Raw genomic sequence first — 15151 nt, 5'->3', positions numbered from 1 at the left:
TTATAGGAGGGCTGAAATGGGGAGTAAAAAAGATGGTAAAAAGAGTGTGAACAACAAAAGAGAAAAGAAAACAGAATAGAATGATACAGATCAAGGTAAAGGAGAAAAAGATGGATGGAAAGTATTTCAGGTAATGACAGTGTGAGAGGGAGAATATGGGTGGAGAGGAGCAAATATAATGATTCCCATTATTTTTTTTTAAAGCATACATTCAAATAGGTTGTAGGTACAATGTTGGCTATTAGGGTAATAAGTGACAATCAAAATAAAGAGTATTATATATGATCAAAATTGATATTAGAGTTATTTAGACTTAAATCATGCCAAGGTAAAGAATATTCTTGTTGAATCTTGGTTTTGGTTTTCATTAGGATTTTAGACGTTTAGAAAATGTCCATGATTCTTTTACTTTTGATCCCTCCAGAGGTGCTAGTGCACAGCTGCTACTCCCCTAGTTGCTATGTACCTCCACTCTCTGGTTCCAGATTGTCAGCTCAGGGACTCACACAGTAAATTCCAATTTTTAAACTAACATTTAAAAAAAAATGTTTCCACAAGTTACAAGCATTCTGTGAAAATCTGATGATGCAAAGGGGAAAATATCAACATTACTGACTTAAAGGAGATACAGAGGAGAGGTTGTGCCCATTATTCTATAAATGTATTCTTCTACTTTTTTAGCCCTTATGCACATATAATTATATGGAGTAGAACTTTGAAGACTTAGAGATGAATTTTAAAAAATGATGCATATGAAGACTGCTGATTCTTCTTCATGCTAAAATTATAAAATGGCTATGAGTAAAAAGTTATGCTTGACAAATAAAAGAAGATAAAGCAATTGCTGTTCTTAGGTAGGAAAAAAAAAGATTAAGATATGATAATTTTCCTATCAATTTTCAATACTTCATTTCTTTTTAAATCAATGAAATACACTCTGCTTTGAGATTCACCAGGTCTCAACACTGTTTTGGTGGCAAGTTTCAATCTTTAGTGTATACAAAGTGGAAATTATGGGGGCAAAAAGGATATTTCTGAAACTATTTCAAAAGTTAGTGAAGATAGTGAAGAATAAAAATATTAGTACAATTTCTTGAACTTGTTTTCTCTTGCCTAATAAATTCAAATATCATGCTACATGGATTTGAAATAACCTTATTACTAAGTGTCTTCAAAGGTTTTCTTTGAAGAGCCTTCATTTAATTATCCATCTTCTGGTTGCTTCAATCCTGACCGCCATACTTTTTACTTTTCTCCTCCATACTGTCTTCATTCTTTTTTTTTTCTTATTTCAAACTGAATTTCTATTGTTATTGATTCATTTGACCAACTCATTTTGTACTCTTAGAGCATCTCTAAGATGTACTTCTGAGTATGTTCAGAGACATGGGCTTTAAGTATTACATCTTAGAAATAAATGCAACAAGGGGCAAGAAATTGTGTCAAGTGAGGAATTCACAGACCATGGAAAAAACTAAGGAGTAATTTTTGCTAAGTCAGGTTTGCCCTACCTTATCTGGATACCACAAAATTTGGAATCTTACTATAAAAAATGAATACAATAGGATAGTAAAAACCACATATTTCAACTAAATGTATAGTGCTAAGATGTTCTTTAGCATTTAGGTTGATTTTGAATGAATGTATAAATTTAATATTTGGTAGGAAAAAATGGTTTTTGGATTGAAATTCTGGCTCTCTTATTAGCTCTATGACACTGCAAAATTATTTAACCTCTTAATTCTTCAATTGCACCAAATAACCTAGAAATAATAATGACACCACTCCAAGACTTTTCTGAATATTAAATAGGAGAAGACAAAAAGTTAAATAACTAAAGAAGTAGGCAGAGGTAGAAAGTTCTCTGGATATAATGGAATATTTAATTTGAGGCAAACTAACTTTGTTTCATAGATTCTAATTTTAGCATATACCCATGATGCAATATTTAGTGGATCTGCACTATATGACCACATGTATTTTACTCCTCACAGAAACTGTATAAAGTAAGTATTTTCAAAAATTTAAAGACAACAAAACTATGGAGCAAGCCAAGTGACTCTCTGTCAGAATGACTGAATTACTAAACTGCATTACTGAAGTAAGAACCAAACTTGCTTGAGCTCAAAGTCCCTGTTTGTTCACAAATTACAACGCTTTTCAGTTCAGAAACAAAATTTAATCATGAAATTGGGTTAAAATATTATACGACGCCATTTTCTCTAATGGTAAAATCACTTTCAAAGACTGTTCTTCAATTCATGCTTTCTGTAACAGTAAAAAAATGGTGGTTAGTCTTCTTGCTATTTAATGTGCTAAAACAACTATTGCATGAGCATGAGATGTGTCAGTAAAGAGGTCATTTGGTTTGTTTTGTTTTGTTTTTCTCCAGCAGTGAAGTACCTGATGTTGAATTAAATATGAGTGATGTTTGCACATGAGCATTCAGGGATCTCTAGTAACTCCCTGTAATCACTGGCTACCGGTGTCTAAGTTCTTTCATCCTCCTAGACTCAGAATGCTGGATTTTTTTCTTATCTTTGTTACCTCAGCTTCTCAAGACATCACATTTCACACGGGGTCCAATGACAGGAAGAGTGATAAGAATCTAAGTTTTCAGGACTGGGAATATAGCTCAGTTGGTAGAGTGCTTGCCTCTCATGCACAAGGCCCTGGGTTCGATCCCCAGCACCACAATAAAAAAAAAAAAAAAAGAATATAAGTTTTCATTGCTTTATGATCTCATAGCCACATCTGAAACACGGGAGAGCATAGGATTTTGGGTTCTGTACAGCTTGATGGTGTGAGCTCTGGGGTTAAAGAACCAGCTTAAGAGTTGAATAGTCACAGAAAGCTGCCAGCAAACTTAGTAGGGTTCTGGACTGCTTGCTTTCAACCAACCTTCTAGCCACAACTCAAATATTTCATAAACACATTGTTAAAACCTAACATCTACCTTGCTTTTATCTCCTGCCTTTGAGACTGTGCTCATTACCCTAGTTTTTAATGGTCACTGTCTGCAAGCATTAAGTCTCCAATATCATAGCTGCCCCTTTAATCTGATTTTTGCTAGTTGGCTTACTCTTTAGGCTGGTAGAGAATGTAAATACAAGATGCCTGAAAATATTTTGTAATCCTAGCTTACCATCAGTGAGCATACTGCATTCTTCCAATGTTTTACTTTAGGCAATAAAATTTGGTATATACTTATGTTCTTCATCTTTAAATGTTCTGATTTATCACTTCTACCTAATCTCCAAGCTGTATTAAGGAATTTTGATAAAGATACACGAGGAAGACAATGTATGACCTATCAATCAGACTGTTCTGCCTTTTATATACGTAGGCAACCAGGGGAGGGACCCAAAGGACTAACTGCACCTCCACTCTTGACTTTCCAGTTGGAGGAGCAGGACTATGGCAGTAACAGACTTTCAAAGTCCACATGCTGCCTGGCCAGCTGCATTTCCCAGGAGCAGGATCAGCTGGCGCACCTGTAGCCCACACGGCAGGTGCAGGCTTTCGCAGTCTCTTTTTCTCTTTGGGGCTGGGCTGGGTGCAAGTTCTGGCACCAGAGCTGCCGCCTGTGAGGCTGAACTTGGCACCTCTGCCGGTTCAAACACAACAATGAAGAAGGTGACCTGCATGGTACAGAGAATGTTCATGCAAATCTGTTTGGCCAGAAGAAAGTTATCCTCTTAAGGGCCCTCAGGTTCTCGGGGGAGGCCCCAAGGCAATGTTCAGCCCTTGGGGAAGTGCTGAGGCCCCTGCGGGGCCAGGAGGGCAGGATGGGAGCTAACCTGAAGGACCTGTGTTCTGCTGCAGGGCATCCCGAACCACATCTTCATTCTCCTCTTGGCAAAGGGAGCAAGTGGAGTAGATAAGGCACTTCGGGGAGGGGAAAGAGAGTGCGTGGCACAGTGCTTGTTGCTGGAACCCTGCCAGGGCACGCAAGCGCTCCTTGCTAGATGTGCCTGGCCCATGCTCCTCCAGCTACCTGCTCAGCATAGCAGAGCCACTACAGGAAGAACCCAGCAAGATATATTGGACACGATCGTAACGCTGGTCCGTGGGCGAAACTGCCAGGAAATTGACCTCAGCTAACTCACAGCAGAGACACCAGCCCAGGCCAGCAGAGTGGCCATTGATGCCAGCCGCTTGGCATCCAGGTCAAAGGCAAAGATCTTCCCCTGGTTCTTAAGAAGAGCTGCCAAGTGACTGGTCTTATTGCCTGGGGCAGTACATGCATCAATGACATAAGAACCTGGTGGCAGAGCCAGCAGCATGGTTGGGAGGCAGCTGGCCTTTTCTTGTAGGATGAGGTGACCTGCATGCTACAGAGGATGTTCATGCAAATCTGTTTGGGCAGGAAACACAAGCAGCTCGGGCACCAAGGGATCCAGAAGAAAGTGCATCCTCTTAAGGGCCCTCAAGTTCTCCAGGCTGGAAGCCCAACCCTGGTAGGAGAAAACTTGCCTCTTGAAATAATCAATTTGTATCATCAGAGCCGGCTTGAGAGTGTTCACACGCACAAATCGAGGCACCTGTGAGATTGGGCCAGGCCTGGATCCCACTTCCAACAAATCTTCATTTCAGCTCACACCCTGCTGTACCTTGAGCCTCGCCAACTCAGCCTTCAGCCTCTCTTGGTGCCGGCCCAGTAGAGGCTTGCATCGGCCCCCACCTCCTCGAAAGTCCTTTCCCAGCAACAACTCATACATTAACACCCTGGCCAGGTGCAGCAGCAGTTTCTCAGGCGCTGAGAATGCCAGCGCCAGCTATAAAGGCGTCCAGCACCGCGGCGTAGCACACCAGCGCGAACCGCGGCTTCAAGATCTGCGGGCAGAGGACACGCTGGGCTGGGCGCAGGGGCACCGCTAGCACCGCAGGCACCCGCAGGCCGCCTTCTTCCACCCGCGGTCCCTGGCCAGGGTGCCCACCTCCCCTGTGCCGGGCGCCGCTACCTGGAACCTGCTGGGGTACACCAGTCCCTTGATGAGAATATTATTTTAATCCATTCACTCACTGAAGATTTTTGAGCTGATTGCAATTTGGTGTTACTTCAAATAAAGCTTGTGTATAAGAGCATTTGTGTATAACTTTTATTCAAAGTCAGTTTTTATTTATCTAGAATAAATATTCAGCAATGGTGGTAGTTGCTGGTTGATGTGACACTATACTTTGCATTATTACCAGCAATGCATAAAAGAATCAGTTTCTCCATGTCTTCCCTAGCTTTTGACTTCTCAAAGTATAGTTTTCATTTTCATACGTTGATCAAGGTATCTTATGTTTATCATTTTTAATTCCTTATTACTAATGAAATTTATCATTGTTCCATGCTTTGGATATGTTTTTGTACATATTCTTTGGTAAAGTGCTTATCAAAAGGTTTGGACTGAGGATTTATCTCAGTGCCAGAGTCCTTGCCCTGGGTTTGATCCCCAGTACCACACAAACATGCACTCATTTAAAAAGAAAAATTTAAATCTTGTTGGTTTTCTAATTGGTGGTTCATTTTCTTATCATTTATTTTAGAGGGATATGTACATATTAAGAATACAAATTCTTTGATTAATATGTGGTTTACCAACATTTTCCAAGTTGATAATTTGCCCATCTTCTAAATAGAATCTTTTGCTAAATAAAGGTTTTTAATTTTGATGAAATTGAATTTATCATTTTTTCTTTTATGAATTATGCCTATGATGTCATGCTTAAGAAATCTTCACCTAACCTGTTACAAATATTTAATACTGTATATTCTTCTAAAATAATATGGATTTAATTCAAATCTATAGTTTTAATTTGTGGTATATTTTGAGTTACCTTTATGTAAAGTGTAGGTAACAAGGATTAGTGTGAGGAATGTTTTAGTTTTTTGGTGAATGTCCAATTACTCCAACACAATTTTGAAAAGACTGTTTGTCACTGATTTAGTTTAGTGTCTCTGTCAAAAATCAGTTGACCCTCTTTATGTAGGTTTATTCCTGCTTTCTCTTTTCTGTACTGTTGATCTATTTGTCTAACCTCTGAAATGTAGCACTTTCTCAATTGCAGTAGCTATATAGTGTCTTAAAATTGAGTAATGTGACTCTTCAACATTTCTTATTTTTGTTCCTCTTTAGGGATTATCATGTTTTTAAATTTCATTCTACTTTGAAGACAGTGGATGATATTAAGAGGTCATCTGGTATGCAATGTTTTCTTTTCATATCTAAACACTACTTTATGTTGATATATTCTCTGGATTTGATTTGGTAATATGTGTTTATGCATTTGTTGTTATATGTGCAAACAAAATTTGACTTCAGTTACAATTTATTCTTTTAACCAGATATGGCTATTGGATTATATTAAACACTTTCAAATGCTTTGGGAAGGTTTCTGTCAAGCAGGTGACACATGTTGCCTACCCTTGGAGTGGCAGTCCCAGAATGTCAACTCACTGAATAGTTTGCAGGTATTGGTGACACTAGGTAAGAGGTGACTTATTTAGACACTAGACAGAACAATGTTTTGCTCATATACAGACAAGACAGAGAAACATCAACTTCAGTAGGAAGTGTTGGTCTCCTAAGGGTCAGTCAACTTCAACTGCTAGCCAGTGCGGGAAAATGGTCTATATGGTACCCTTCAGTGCTGAGGGCAAAGGACCTGTTCACTTTCAGTCAAGAAGAAATAGATAAGTGGGGTCTCCACTAGATAGTGTATAATATTGTACGATGAACATAATTAAAAAGAGCAGAGAAATAGAAATTGAGCCTACATCAAGGAAAGATATCCCTAAACAAAACATCAGGCTGAGAGTTTCTTATTTCTTTGTAGACACACATTCCAGGCCCAAGTCTACACTCATGCAACTGTGCAATAGTTGTCAGGCTCTGCATGAATGCTTTTATCAGCACTTTTCCAAAACAACTCTCCTGTTAGTATTTGATGATTAGAATGTTCTGATGAAGTTTTAGAGGATAAATGAAATTTTTTTAAATGTACCTTATTTTTTAAAAATGTTTTCCTTTCTCAATTTTGTTATTTTAATAATCTTTAAGTAGACTAATGGCATTTTCACGATAAGAGAAGAGGAAACAATAGAACATCCCTCCCAAATAACAATTAGATAGGTATCCATGAATTAAAATAGCCTTGGAGGGGGCTGGCTGATCTTTTCAATTAAGAACTTGCTGTAACACAGTAGAAAAAAAAACATTGAGACTAACTCTACTGATGGCATCATCTGGGAGAATGGCACACCTGGGAACAAAGAAGGTTATGGGCTGTCGGTATTAGCCACATGGAAGATGCCACCATTGTCTCCAGCGGTCTTCTCTACAGAGGACACTGGTAACTTTTGCAACTGAGATAACCAACAGTCATTGCTAGCATGAACCCCTTGAAGGGGAACATGTTACCTACTCTTTTACCAAAAAGGATAAATTGTTGTAATTGTGGTCACCATCACCCCAACTGCCTGCATACCCCAGAATCTGGAGTAAAGGCTACTCCATGTATGGCATAGTCCAGACTTCATGCCACACTATGTGTGTTCAATACCTCACCTCAGACCTAGAACCATTGCTACTAATGGCTAGCCCACCCCAATTCCTGGAGTCAAGCCAATATTATTAGTTCTTAATGCCATCCACTGAAGTGTCTTAGTTCTCTGGTCCAATGCCATAGTGAGTTAGTGTACATCCGGAATCCTGGAATTGCTTTTTCTTATGCACATTCCTGACTCTTGAACTGTGGCTGCTCTATGAATACCTTCACTGCAGAAAATAGGGCCACTGATGTAGCAAATGGGTTCATTCAGTGATATACAGAATACTAGGGTCCCGGAACATGCCCATGTCCTAGATTCTGGTTCTGGGGCTCTTCTGTGTTCCCCTGGACCTTACATTACCATTATCAATGTGGCAGCATAGGCACTTGAACCAAGGAGATTGGTGCCATTACTTCCTTGGTCTATCCACGTGTAACTGTTTCATGGTGCTTAGCTCCATGGACACACCAAATACATAGTGAAGCAAATGTCAGTTCTAACACCACTTACGTGTGCCCATGAGTGAGACAAGGTGATAAGAATGATTCTCTTTGCACAGATTCCCCTATGTGAGAAAAAAATTCAGGAAAATTGCAACAACACTTGTCCGTGAAGAACCCAACAGCTCTCACTGCTGTGCATAAACCCAAAGCTTTGGCCACTAAGGACCCCTGAAATCTCTCTGCTGCTTATCTCAACCAACAAAGTTATATGGAGACTATACTCCTGTATCCAAATGAGCAGTAACAATACCCAACCTAACCAACACTAGTGCATTTATCTGCATGGGCTCTTCAGAGCCTATCACCAAAAAAAAAAAAAGAAAAGAAAAAAAGAAAAAAAATTTCAAGTCTAGAAAGTCTGGAAAGATAACTTCTCTAACAAATGTGGAGACATCAATGAAAGGAAATAAGAAGCATGTCACCACAAGAGAAATTCAATTTTCTAATAACTAATCACAAAGAAATAAAAATCTCTAAATTATCTAACCAAGAGTTCCAATGAATTGTTTAAGAATGCTTATCAAACTACAGAAAACTTTCATATACAACTTAATAATTTTGAATTGCTGATTTCTTTCTTTGTATTATAGTTTGGATCAGGAATGTTCCCCAAAAGGCTTTAGTGTTAAAGGCTTGGTCCCAAATGCAGCAATACTCAGAGGTGGAACTTTTAGGAAGTGATTGATTTATGAGGGTTGTAATATCATCAGTGGATTAATGCATTTCATGGACTTAAAATTTGAATGGACTACTGAGATGTGTTAGAAATAGTAGGCGAGTGGGCATGAGTGGAGGGAGTATGTCACTGTAGGTGTGCTCTGCTTCCTGGCTGCTATGAATTCAGCAGCTTTCGTCTGCCATGTCCTTCTACCATGATGTTCTGCCTCACTTTAGGCCCAAAGCAATGAAGCCAACTAATCATGGACTGAAACCTCGAGCCCAAATAAGTTCTTCTTCCTTTATATTGTCTGTGCCATGTGTTTTAGTCAGAGCAATATAAAGGTAACTAATACACTTTGCCATGTCGACACTTTTTTCATTGGATATATTCCTGCTTTGTCTATTTTTGCTTTTAACCCTGTGGTTTTGTGTCATGCCCTCAAAATAATTATTTCCAAAACTAGTGTCATAGAGCACTTTTCTAATATTTTTCCTAAAATTGTTATGCTTTCAGGTCTTAGGTTTAAACCTCTAATTAATTTTTAGTTTATTTTTATAAATAGTGTGAGGAAGGAATTTTTTTTTTTTTCATAGGGAGCCTAGTTTCAACTGAGCTCTTTGGAAAGATTCTGCGTTATCAGGCACATAAGGAGGTGCTTCCTGAGCCTGTTTTGACAACAGACAGCATAAACTCATGTGCCCACTCTCTAGAGGAATGCTGGGAACACTATTGACCTGGTCTCTGTGGGACCAATCAGCTCCCTGTCTGTCAGAAGCTCCCAGGGTAAATCATCAGAATATCCTCCTCATCTAAAGGGCCTTTGAATATCCCACTTATATAAATTTTAGAAAATAGTATCTGAGAATCTTTGTCTTAGAATAAGGGAACTTGACCATTTCATACTTTTTGTTGATGTTTTGATCTGAAATCTGTCAAACTACTGCGTATTATCTACATTTTGAAGATTATTTAGTTATATTTTAGTTATATTTTTCTCTTATATTACTTATTTCTGCTGAAATACAAATATTCTATTTAAAATAAAATACATTGTTGCATTTAGAATTTTCACTGATATAATTGAATCTATATTTCTGAACATTGTGAAAGGGAACAGTGTATTTTTAAAAAAATGAATAACACTTACTGAGACTTTACTGGTTGCCAGATAATATCCCAAACACTTGCTTTGTTCCAAAGAGAATATCCACAACATCTCCACGATGTCAATGTTTTATTCTACTCAGAAATATAATATGGGTATGGCTACTCCAGCTTTCTTTTAGATAGTGCTTTATAATATAGCACCATGATATTTTATTTCCAAACTTTTTAACATCATAAACTGCATCTCTGGTGACAGCATATATGTTCATTTTTTAAAAATTAAGTTGAACAATATAAATATTCCACTGGAATGCCAATTTTGTTCACTGTATGATTTTTAATTGGGCTTTTTGTTTTTGGTTAGGATAAATTATTTTATGATTCATTGTCTCTGTGTTTCTATTTTCTTTTGAAATAATAAAATATTTACTTGTTACCTATTAACATGCTAATTATATAACAATTCTCTATTATTTTATTGTTCACTAGAGACCACAAATTGCATCTTTGGTATACTTTTATCAAGCTGGAATTTTAGAAGACTTAAACCCTATTCACTCCTTTCCCATTTTTGGGAATGCAGTATTCTTGCCTGCATATCTAATTCTATATGCATTAAAATGTCCACAATGGCAATTTATAGCTGCCAACTTTTTTACGTATTTTGGTACTCTCTTTCCTTTCAGTTATTTCTGTGGATCAATCTTCGGAGGTCATTACACTCTTTACGGAACACTCACATACTCCTTTAAAGACAGGCCTGCTGGCAATACATTCTTTTTTACATTTTATCTGGCATTATTTTTATTATATATTTAACTTAAAAGAATATTTCACTGGCTCCAGAACTCTAGACTGTCAGTTTCTTTTTTTCTGCAGAATACAAAGCATATTATTCCATTATTTTCTTACTTCTGTATTTTTTGGTAAGAAATTAGTTGTCAGTTTCATAGTTGTGTTTCTGAGGCTAATGTTTACTTCCTACCTTCTCTTGGAGAATCTTGTCCTTCTTTAGTAGTTATTTTACTTGGTTATAATTTCAGTTTAATTCTCGAATGGGCTCAGGAAATGTGATTTTATTATCCAGATTTCTACCATTATTAAGGTAACGTTACCTGTAGCTTTTTGCATATAACACATATTAATTAGTCAGCTGTACATCAAAGAAGGAATTGCAAAGGAAATAAGAAAATACTTCTAGTTAAGTGATAATGACAACACACGATATCAAAGCAGTGTTTTGAGGGAATGTATAGCTTCAAATATTTTCTTTTAAATATAAATTTAAATTAAATATAAATTGATAAAAATCATAGATATGTAGAATAACAAAAAAAGGATTTATAAGATTAAATATAAATTGATAAAAATTGTAGATGCATAGAATAACAAAAATAAAGGATTTGTAAGATAAATATCAGACACAGAATGAACAAAAAATCTACAAAATTAAAGCTGATTACATAGTAACCAGGCATGGTGGCACATGCCTATAGTCTCAGCTACTCTGGAAACTGAGGCAGGAGAATCTAGTAAGTCCATGAATTTCGGGGCAGCCTTATTAACGTAGTGAAACTCCATCATTTAAAAAAATGATTACACAATTGGATGAATATAATAAGTAAACCCAAACTTTCAATATTTATTTTGTGGTTGTTGCTGTAATAGGGATTGAACACAGGGATCCGTCATTACCACTGAGCTGTATCCCCAGTCTTTTTGGGGGGCGGAAGGCATGGAGGACTAAGTTGAATATATCTCGGTAGTTGCTGAGACTAGACTCAAACTTATGATCCTCCTGCTTCAGACCCCTGAGTTGCACGGAAAACTCTCAATCTTTTGAACATTGTAATGTACTTCAATTGCTTCCCCTATCAAAGGTGACTTTGTTTTCTAACTCTGATTCCCATAAATCTTATCTTTCTTCTCATTACTAGCTGGATGAGGTACAGCATTTCAAACTTAGCATGTCTGAAAGTGGGCTACTGGTCATGTCTCATCACCTTGTGTCCACACTATCTTCTTGTGTATCATCCCCTTTTAAAATGAATACTCCATTCTTCAAATGGACCAGCCCTCAGACTCAGTCATCCTTGAATCTTTTCTTGCTTTTACACAGCCTAGCAAATACAAACTAGCAGATTCCACTGACTTTAACCTCTAGATACAGCAAGATTTCCACCATTACTTAACGCCCGCCCAGCTACCACCCAGTTATTTACATGATTGACAGTTACCTGGTCTCCCTTGTAAGAAAACCCACGAAAACCACACTGGACACGGGAAATCACATAAGGGAGTTTATTAAGCAAACAGCGTGTCTCCCTGCAGGGTAAGAGAGAAAATGAGAGGAAAAGAGAAAGGGCGCGCAAGAGAGAGAGTGAAAAGCAAGGAGGAGAAAGAAAGAAAGTGAGTATGAGAGAGAAAGCAAGAGAAAAGATGGTGGGGTAACTACCCTTAAGCGGTTGAATTCCGCCGGGCTAGCAGGGGACCAATAACCGAGAAGGATACTTGCAAGCTAACTGATGAAGCAACAGCTAGCTAGGATGTTCACAGATTGACAAGTAGTTGGGAGGCCCGGAAAATGGGTGCAGCTGAAAGGGCAGGGAGAGCAGCTTTCAGACTGACTAGCTAGGTTGTGATGCAATGGAAAGGGCCAGCGAGCAGCTTTGTATTACATCCCTAAAGCCAGAATTGAGGACAGGCAATTAATGGTGGAATAAGATATCTGGTTGAATTGAGGAATGAAGGCCATCTGAGTCTGAGAAGTTGGAGACCACCCCTGGGAGACGGGAATGTCAGTGTCCAGTGCCTTTTTGATCACCAAGGTTACCTGCCTAACTACCCCTCCCAAAAAAGCTGCAGACAGGGAGTTGCTAATTAATGCCCTCTGGGGCCCTACCTACCTGAATCCTCCCTGCCTCCTTTCCCCTGCCATTGCCTCTCACCTTCTTGCCACATCATGGCATCTAGTCAGGCAGGCAGGAAGGAGAGAGATAAGTGGGGAGAGAACAAAGGAGACCCTAATCTGTAAAAGATGTAGGGTGCACTCACATCTTGGACTCTAGAACATTAGCCATGGCCCTCTTCTCCCTCCCGGGAGAATTCTGTATTACTATTTTAAAATAAAATCTGCTTAATACATGCTTGCCTTGGTGTGCTTCTCTGCCTGACATTATACTTCAACATCTGAGGAAGCAGAACTCCTCACCAATAACAGTGATACCATTCCTACCTCTCTTTCAACCCTTGCATATTGCTATCAATCAGCCAGAGTGAATGCATGGAAGGTTGTCAAGTCAGGTCTCTCTTGTGTTTTGTTGTTGTTGGTTTTGTTTTTGATACTGAGGATTGAACTCAGGGGCACTTCACCACTGAGCTACATCCCCAGCAAACTGTTTATTTTTTATTTTGAGACAGATTCTCACTAAGTTGCTTGTGGCTTCACTAAGTGGATGCAGGCTGCCAACTTGCAATCCTCCTGCCTCAGTCTCCTCAGTTCTTAGGATTATAGGCATGTGCTAACACAGTCAACTAAGTCAGGTCTGTTTAGAACTCTGCAGTGGCTTCCCATTCCATGGAAAATAAGCTTCAAAATGCATACATTTCAGCGCCCATGAAAATTCTCATCCTGTTTCCCACATCAACCATCTCTTCTGCTACAGACCTGCTACCTAACCATGTCAGTAACTCAGGCCCTCTGGAACCCTGGGGCAAATCAATCACCTGTCCTTCACATATGCTCTTCCCCTCTGCCCAGACAACCGCCTGCTGACTCCCATAAATGCATAGCACATTTTTTCATGGCTGTCAGATACTATTAATATTGAGAATTTTTCTATCTTATCTCAAATGACAATGTCCCACTACTGCTTGCCACAGCCTGTTTCTATTTCCCATTTTTTTTTGTTACTTCTTATTGCTCAGAATCATTTAACGTTTTGTTTTCTGTATTTGGTCTTTTTATGACTAGTTTCTTACATGGAACTTGAACTGCTCACAGGCAGGCATTTAAGTTTGTTTTGTTCACTGCTCTGCTTCAGTTTCTCTGCACACTAATGGGCATGTTGTTGGAATTCAAGTTAAACTGGCTGATTGGTCAAATCAATGCCTGGTTTTGTTTTGTTTCGTTTTTAGCCAGGCTGCAAATTTAGCATACTTCATTGCCCAGATTGTGTGAATTATGACACAGCCTGAGGTCAAATACCTGTTGTGTGTAGAGGCCATTCTCAGTTGTAAGTATTTCAGAAGAAACTCAGGTATGTCAGACTGGGTTTTCTTCATCTTACCCTCACTGTTTTACCTAGTGAGAAGGAGAATGGGATTGGACAGGCTGTAGCCTTATTGTGTCAGAGGAAGGAAGATTTTCCTCAATCTTTTCATTTCCCCCATAAGAACCATTCTTACACTCTAACATGGTGTGTGGCCACTACTGCATTGTCACAACAAAATGCAGATGACAGAAGGATGGCACTGTTGCAGGTGAAAAGGTTTTAAATAAACTCTCTAGTGAACCCATTTAGAGCTAGGAAATTATAGTACACAGTCCATCAGAAGCTCAGGTGTAATTCTCTGTGGGAACTCCACCCATCCCTGGAGGGAGGAAGAGCAGCTTCCTGACCTGTGTCCTGGTCAAGGATAAGGAAGGAGGAAAGGATATTCCTCCTGTTTCCAGAGCTCTCACTTCATTCCCTTCTCACCTATGAGGTCAAGACAAACCTAACAGACCCTGGGCTCCATTGCTTCTTCTCCTTCTGCTTCTGCTTCTTTTTTTTACAGCTTTGATACAATTAAATGAGCTAAGAATTTAAGAGTCAGAGGACCGAACTTTGAATCTTATTCCTTAATTTTTCTTCTATATAATATCTTATTAAAATTTTTTACTAGAAATATTGGAGTCAAAGTTTACAGCATGTCCTCATAGAGTTAAGAATTACTGAGGAGAAATTAGAGTGAACCAGGAATCACATTATATGAATCAGAGTAGGAATACTTCCTTGTGGTTATAAAGCACATCTGAAAGCACTCTTGTGAATTAGGCCTGAGGAGAGGCAAGGTAGAGATTTCTACAGAATAAATAAATAATGCAAATCCACAGAAATTAGAGAGAAAAAAATATGAACTTTATGTTTTCCTATGACTAGGTTGTGAGTTTCAGAACAGATCAAATTATTAGTGTATTAAACTTTTATCTGTGAAACTAAATGTAGATTTTATTTTGAGTATTATCAGGACAAAGTTAAGAAGCACTCAATAGCTAATACCCTCCTTTAAATTACCAGGTATTTTTATTTCTATTAACGTTCCAGGTTTATACCATACTGGGAGAAGACATTC

The 15151-nt window shown here is 38.5% G+C and overlaps 1 pseudogene; it reads right to left on the bottom strand.

Moving 5' to 3' along the window:
* Positions 1–3434: 3434 nt before the first annotated feature.
* Positions 3435–9923, bottom strand: LOC124991385 (28S rRNA (cytosine-C(5))-methyltransferase-like; annotated as a pseudogene).
* Positions 9924–15151: the final 5228 nt, after the last annotated feature.

This window comes from Sciurus carolinensis, chromosome 8 (assembly GCF_902686445.1).
Source record: "Sciurus carolinensis chromosome 8, mSciCar1.2, whole genome shotgun sequence".
NCBI classification, from domain to species: domain Eukaryota; kingdom Metazoa; phylum Chordata; class Mammalia; order Rodentia; family Sciuridae; genus Sciurus; species Sciurus carolinensis.
This window is presented reverse-complemented; position numbering and strand designations above follow the sequence as displayed.